Source organism: Silene latifolia, chromosome 7 (genome assembly GCF_048544455.1).
Source record: "Silene latifolia isolate original U9 population chromosome 7, ASM4854445v1, whole genome shotgun sequence".
NCBI classification, from domain to species: Eukaryota; Viridiplantae; Streptophyta; class Magnoliopsida; order Caryophyllales; family Caryophyllaceae; genus Silene; species Silene latifolia.
In genome coordinates, this window is record NC_133532.1 from 48,580,439 (window position 1) to 48,587,427 (window position 6,989).

General features: G+C 39.3%; 1 non-coding gene across 1 annotated transcript; it reads right to left on the minus strand.

The window, feature by feature from the left end:
* Positions 1–843: 843 nt before the first annotated feature.
* LOC141593841 (small nucleolar RNA R71) lies at positions 844–950 on the minus strand. The gene has a single exon (XR_012521901.1). It is a non-coding gene; the product is annotated as a small nucleolar RNA R71 (small nucleolar RNA).
* Between the last annotated feature and the right edge of the window lie 6,039 nt (positions 951–6,989).

Consider the following 6,989-nt stretch of genomic DNA (forward strand, 5'->3'; position numbering starts at 1 on the left):
TACCCATCCCTTGGGATCCGACCTATACTTACCTCTTTACTAATAGTAGAGTAGTTTGTGAAGTTATAAATATTGTTTTGGTCTAGGTACTCCTAACGACAAGTAACCGAAAATACACTCCGACCAAAAATGGCGCTGTTGTCGGGGACGGTGTTAACTTGATTTAATTTTCTTTGATTGTCTTAGTTGTGTCTTTCTTTGCCTTGGGGAAGTAAAACTCCTCAAGGTTTGTTCTAATTGTTTTCGAGTTGTTTGATATTTTGCATGTCTAGAAGATCACAAGGTAACTTGTTACCCATTGATCACGAAATTGAAAGAACTTTGACCAATAAAAGAAGACTTGCTAGAAATACTTTGAGAGGTATTGGTGAGATTGTGTATATTCAACCAAATACTATTGAGTTCATCAATCCTTTTGCAAGAGAAGGAGAGGAGAACCCAACACAAAATCAACCACAAAATCAACCCACAATGCCTAAGTTTTCATCAAATTCCGTACCAACCGAGGAGAACCTACCCAATGGTACTCCCACACCACAACATTTGACCGGTAATTTCATTGCAAAATCCTCATTTATCCAATTAGTCGAAAGAAGCCAATTTGGGGGGATGCCTAGTGAAGACCCTCATTCTCACATGGAGACTTTTTGTGACTATTGTGATGCGATTTCACAAACCGGAGTGACTAAAGACTAAATTCGATGGGTCTTATTTCCTTTTTCTTTGATTGGTACCGCGAAATAATTGTTAAAGAGCCTTGATAAGGTTACTCTTGGTATTGACTATTGGAAGAAATTGGCACTTGCTTTCTACAAAAAGCTCTACCCTCCGGAAAAGACTAACATGCTAAGAGCCCAAATCACGGGATTCAAACAAAGGGACGAATAATCTTTGTATGAAGCTTGGGAGCGATTCAAAGGAACTTGTCGCTTTTGCCCTCATCACAGACTTAGCGAATGGTTCTTGGTACAACAATTTTGGAATGGTCTTTATGAAGACTCCCGAAACATTCTCAACATGGGATCAAATGGTATGTTCACCGAAGTTGATGATAATCAAACATGGAACAAGATTGAGGAAATGGCGGTTCATAACTCACAATATAGTAGACCTCGGAAGGCTACTAGAGGAGGAAAGCATGAAGTGGACTCTATTACTCAATTGGGTGCTCAACTTAGTGCTCATATTGATACCATCAACTTGAAATTTGAGAAGGCCATGGCTAAACTTGAAGTAGCCTCCAAATCACCTAAGCAACATGTTAATGCCATGGTGGCATCTTCATCAATTCCAAGTGGAGTATGTGAGAGTTGTGGAACTTTGGGACATGACCAAAGTGAACATAGGGGAACAAGTGAATGCTTTTCAAGCATACAAGAGTGGTACCCCTTATTCCAAGTATTAGAATGAAAACACCAAATTCCATCCAAATCTCTCATACAAAATCCAAAACGTTCAAAACCCTCAAACAACATACACGCCACCTCCAATGAGAAACCAAAATCAAAGACCCTTTTACAGCTAAAACTAAGGTTACCAAAATCAAACTCCATACACTCAATCCAATGACCAAGATTTTGATGTTCAAAAAGCGGTCCTCCGAATGCAAAAGAACCAACAAGAATTTTTCACTCAAATGCAAAAAGATAGCCAAGCAAAAGAAATCATCATCAACAACATCCTAGCCCACACAAAAATGTTGGAAACCCAAATGACTCAATTAGCATCTTCTAGCTCTCAAAGACAAAAAGGGAAATTACCACCTCAAAGTAATCCCCCAAGACATGAATCGGTAAGTGCCATCCACTTGAGGAGTGGTATAAGATATGAAGGGCCAAAGAAGCAAGTTTAGGATGACATTGTGGAGACTAGTGACAAGGAAAGAGTTGTGCAAAACTCTAGAGAAGAAGAACCCACCATTCAAGAAGTTTCAAAGACGAATGAAGAAAAGGCCAAAGAAAAGGAGCCTATTGTGATTAGCCTTCCATTCCCGAGTCATTAAGCTAAGCCTAAGTTTGATGACCAACTTGGAAAATTCATGGAGATTGTGAAGAATTTAGAAGTCTCGATTCCATTCACGGAATTTATCAATCATGTTCCGGCCTATGCAAAGTATATGAAAGGCATTCTCACAAAGAATAAATATATGCGGAAGCTTGAGACTATTGCTTTCAACAAAGTGAGTAGTGCTATTCTTCAAGGAAGTTCACCTCCAAAGCTCAAGGATCCGGGAAGTTTCTCCATTCCATGCACTATTGCTGACACTACAATCAACAAAGCTTTATGTGACCTTGGGGCAAGTGTTAGTGTCATGCCATATTCGGTAAGCAAGAGGCTAGGAATGGGAGAGCTCAAGTGCACCAATTTCACGCTTCAAATGTCGGATAGATCAACAAAGACACCTTTAGGGGTATGGGAAGATGTGCTCGTAAGAATTGGCAAATTCTTCTTCCCGGTGGATTTCGTTATTGTTGACATGGAGGAAGACTCCAACATTCCTATTATCTTAGGAAGAACTTTCTTGCACACCTCGGGAGCGGTGATCGATGTAAAACATGGAGAGCTCACCCTTGAAGTGGGAGATGAAACCATCACTTTCAATCTTGACAAGACAATGAGAGCTCCCCGATTATGTGAGCCATGTTTTATGGTTGATCACTATAGCCGGCAAGATGATAGGAAGAAGTTAGCATTTCAATGGAAGAATAAAGTGGATGATGCTCCTTCAAAAGACCAATGAAATTGCAACAAAGAGAGCTTGAAAAGCTCACCCATGACAAGTGAAGAAGAAGGCCTCATTGGCCAAGATAAGAAAGAAGGAGAGTTATCTTCATCAACTCATGACATTTTTAGTGATCAAGTAAACGAAGTATGCGGTCTTTGGGATGATGAGTTTGAAGGGATATTCAATCCCTATATCGGTAATGATATGACCAAAGACCACCAAGAAGAACAAGAAGTGTAAAGGTCTATTGAAGATCTTTATCATGACAATGAAGAAGCTTTCGACTACTTCTTCAAGGTGTTGAGTAACATCAATAACACCTTGAACATGCCCCCTTGACATCTCATTATTGGATTAGAGTTTGGTGGAGTCCTCCCTAAACCACCACTTATAAATATTCTAACTCCCTAACTTGCATTTTTGTCAATTTTGGATTTGCATTTCTATGCCTTGATCAAGATTTTCATCATTTTGAGAGAAGTGAGGGAGGGACTCAATTGTTTATTGATGTGTAGTGTTTTGCCTTAGAGTGGGGATAGCAATTGCCTAGGTTATCCAAGCCTTTGTAGTGCCCCCACAATGAAGACCACAAGAAATGAAGGGTAAGAATGACACGGGTTACGAAGCACCCACGGATGGACCTGAATCCGTGTGGCAGAGGGACAATCTGAGTGACTCGGCGAGGATCCGCTCGTCTTGAAGAGAACTCGAGCATCCAGGGTCAAAGACGCTCGTCTTGAGAAGCTGGGAAAAATAACTTTTGGGTCTGACTGAGAATCCGAGCGTCCTACCAGGGAATCCGCTCGTCTCAGCCAGGACGGTCGTCCCAGAGGAAATCCGCTCGTCTTCTCACTGGCGATTTTTGGGATTTCTCCCTGGAAAGGAATCTGATCATCTCCAGCTTAGGAGGCTCGTCCCAGTTCAACAATCCGCTCGTCTTTTCAATAAGACGCTCGTCCCCAGCGCGTCTTTTCCTGAAGCCAAAAGCAACACAATCCGCTCGTCTCCCCTCTGGTTTTCAAATCCAACGGGCTTAAAAAAACCCCCCTTTTCCCAATTCTTTTCATTCATTCAAACATAAACACTATCCAAAACCCTCAAAACCCTCATCCTCTCTATCAACCAAAATCAAATTTGTCAACTAAAATCAACCAAATCAAATCCAAACTTCCTCAAAACAAAATTAAATCACTCCTTTAGCAACAACAAGCAATCAAAACACCAAAATCTTCAAGGTTTGAGTCGATTTTTGGGATACAAAGCAACATTCAAATATCCTAAAGCGATTTGGGTATTACTAGAAATTGAAGATTTTAAGCTTTCTTTGGTGTTACTAAGTAAAGGAGCATGGCAAGAACAAAAGGTGGAAGCAAGGCACCCCAAAAGAAGACCCTTTATAAGAGACAACAAGCTCTTCAAGCCATTCAAGTATCAAAGGCATTGGTAGGTCATAATGCAAGGTTGGAAATCCAAGAGCAAAATCCTCCTATGGAAGCTACTACATTCACTACTCCGGTTGTTGAACAACTAGCCGATTATCCGGAGGTAATTTTCAATTTCGATTCCCATAGGAAGAAATTTATTTCCTTTGCTAAGAAAACTATCTTGCCCACCAAGTTCATTTGTCAAGACACTTTGTCGAAATTGGGTGTCCTAGAGGAAACAAAGACCTTTTTCGAGTCTATGGGATTGAGTACATTGTTTGAAATGCAAGAATTGACCTACTCTTCCCTCGCCTTACAGTTTTTGAGCTCTTTGAAAGTCACCAAGGTGGAGACCCAAACCAATATTGATTTTTGTCTCGAGAATGTTGATAGATGTTTGTCTTATGGAGAGTTTGGTAAAATATTTGACCATAGTGATAACCCGACTTATACAAAGAAGCCTACCAAGTATGACCCCGCTCCTTTATGGAAGGCCATTTCCGGAAAAGAATTCACATCTTACCATGATTGTCGTGCTCTCTTAGTCCATCATCCGGGAATAAGAGTATGGCATAAGGTTGTTGGGCATACCTTGATAGCTTGGAAAGGTACAAATCATCTCACTGAACTTGACTTTATTCTTCTCGAGTCGACTTTGAACATTGGAAGAGATTTCACAAAGCCATACAACGCTTTATGACTCGTGATTGAAAGATGGCTCAATGTTGATTGTGGCAAAGAAGGCACGGCCTTTATTGCCAATGGAGGATTAGTGACTTATTTGGCTAAGCACTTTAACCGGGATTTCAACAAGAATGACACATATACACCGGTAAGGGAGGCCATATTATTGATTTGCACACCATGGTTCAAAAGTTCAAATGGGTCAAGAATGATACTCTTGATAACAAATTTGGGTGGTTGACAAATGAAGCTAAATTCTTCACATTGCCTAGCAAGATTTGCCGTTTGAATGTTCATAGGCCGAATTACCTTCTCCCTCTCTCCGAAGAAGCCGAATATATTATTCAACACCAAGGGGAAGAAGTTGCCGAGCCCTCTTCCTCCATTATCACCCCACCTTATCCATTCACTTACCACGAGTTCAAACTCGAAAATGCTAAGGCGGGAAACAACTACATGACTCTTTTGATGAAGGAAATGCATAAACAAGCTTATGAAGATAGAGTTGATGCTTACAAAGCACAATTTCCGCCCCTCCTACATCTTTCTAGGCAAGGACTTCTCGACCATCTTGTCCTTTGCCTAGTTGGGCGGATAAGTTGGTCTTCTTTCCTAGAACTTCTAGAGGTGGTAGATCGGGTGAAGAGGAGATGGTTGTTGATGAGAGTGATGAGCAAGAAGGTGAAGAAGAAGAAGAGAATGAAGAAGAGGAAGAAATGGGAAGTGAAAGTGAGAGTGGTAATGACTCCACATCCATGGAGGTTGATGATGACTCAAGTGAGGAGGTTGATGATGATGATGCAATGGGCGAGGACTAGCAAACTCTTGGGAGGATCCTAGATTGCTACACCCCCTCTATGGTTTGTCTAATTCTCTTGTTTTTCTTATAATTATTTTATCTTGATCATAATTTGTGGAGTCCTAGCATCATCTAGAGGACTAACACCTTGGTCCCATTGAGGTGTTCATTTTATTGTTCCAATTTTCAAAATCTAAAATGACAAATTTTAGTTTCATGCATTGCATTTTTGTGCATGAATTCCCCCAAAAATTTTGAAATTAGAAATAGTGTCTATTTTGGTTTGGGGAAGTTTATGCATATGCATTGGGAGCTAATCTAAATTATGCTCTCCACCATAACAAAAATCCATGCATCATGTAGTATAGTTTAGTTTAGTTTGTATTTAGTTTAGAAATCATGCATTTTCATATAAATTGCATAATTTCCTATCGTATTGGCCATTGAGGACAATGGCCATACTAGTGTAGGGATGGGAAATTCTAAAATGACTTTTTAAACAAAAATTGAAAAATTTCGAAAAATACATAAAAATTTGAAAAAATTCAAAAATCCAAAAACATGTTCATTTCCTTTGTAGTGTAGTCTTGTACATATTGTTTGTATATATTGTGTTTGTTCATCCTTTTTCATATTGATCGACTACGCCACATCCGAGACATGAGGATATTGAAGACCGCATGGTCTGATCTTTCCAATCTCCTTTTTCCTCTTTATGTTAATGACTATGTGACTTTATTTTGATTGATGCGGTATAAACAATGTGAATTTGGGACTTGCATCTAGAATATTTGGCATACTAGTTGGTAGAAGCATATGCATTAGGTTGAATAAATGCTACTTGCATCATGGCATATAGTTGCATTTAGGAAAAATTTTGTGAAACCGTCTATTTGGGAAGCTTGACAAGTATATATAAGCCCTTGTAGATAATTTTTTTTTCTTAAGACTTTGCTTGTTAGAATACTTATTAAACACCCTAGGATGTGTCATGCTAGTATCCTTTGACCCATGGATTAAGGCCTAGTCAAGAGTACCTTGTGGTGTGATAACTCCTTGGCTACCATTTATTCCAAGGTGACCCTTAAAACCATGCAACCATCATCCATATTCTACCACATTTTTGTCATCAAAGGGAATGGGCACAAAAAATTTTCAAAATTTGAGTTCAAGAAGTGAAATAAAAAGTTGAAAAAGTTTGCACAAATTGCATCAAATGAAAACAGGAGCAAAAATAGACTCCTATGCTTCAAATATAAGCACCCTCCCTACAAATGGGGTGACATTGAAAATGTTCAAAAGAAAATGTAAGAAAAAGTTGAAAATTTTCAAGTGTTGAAAATGCCAAACATAAAAA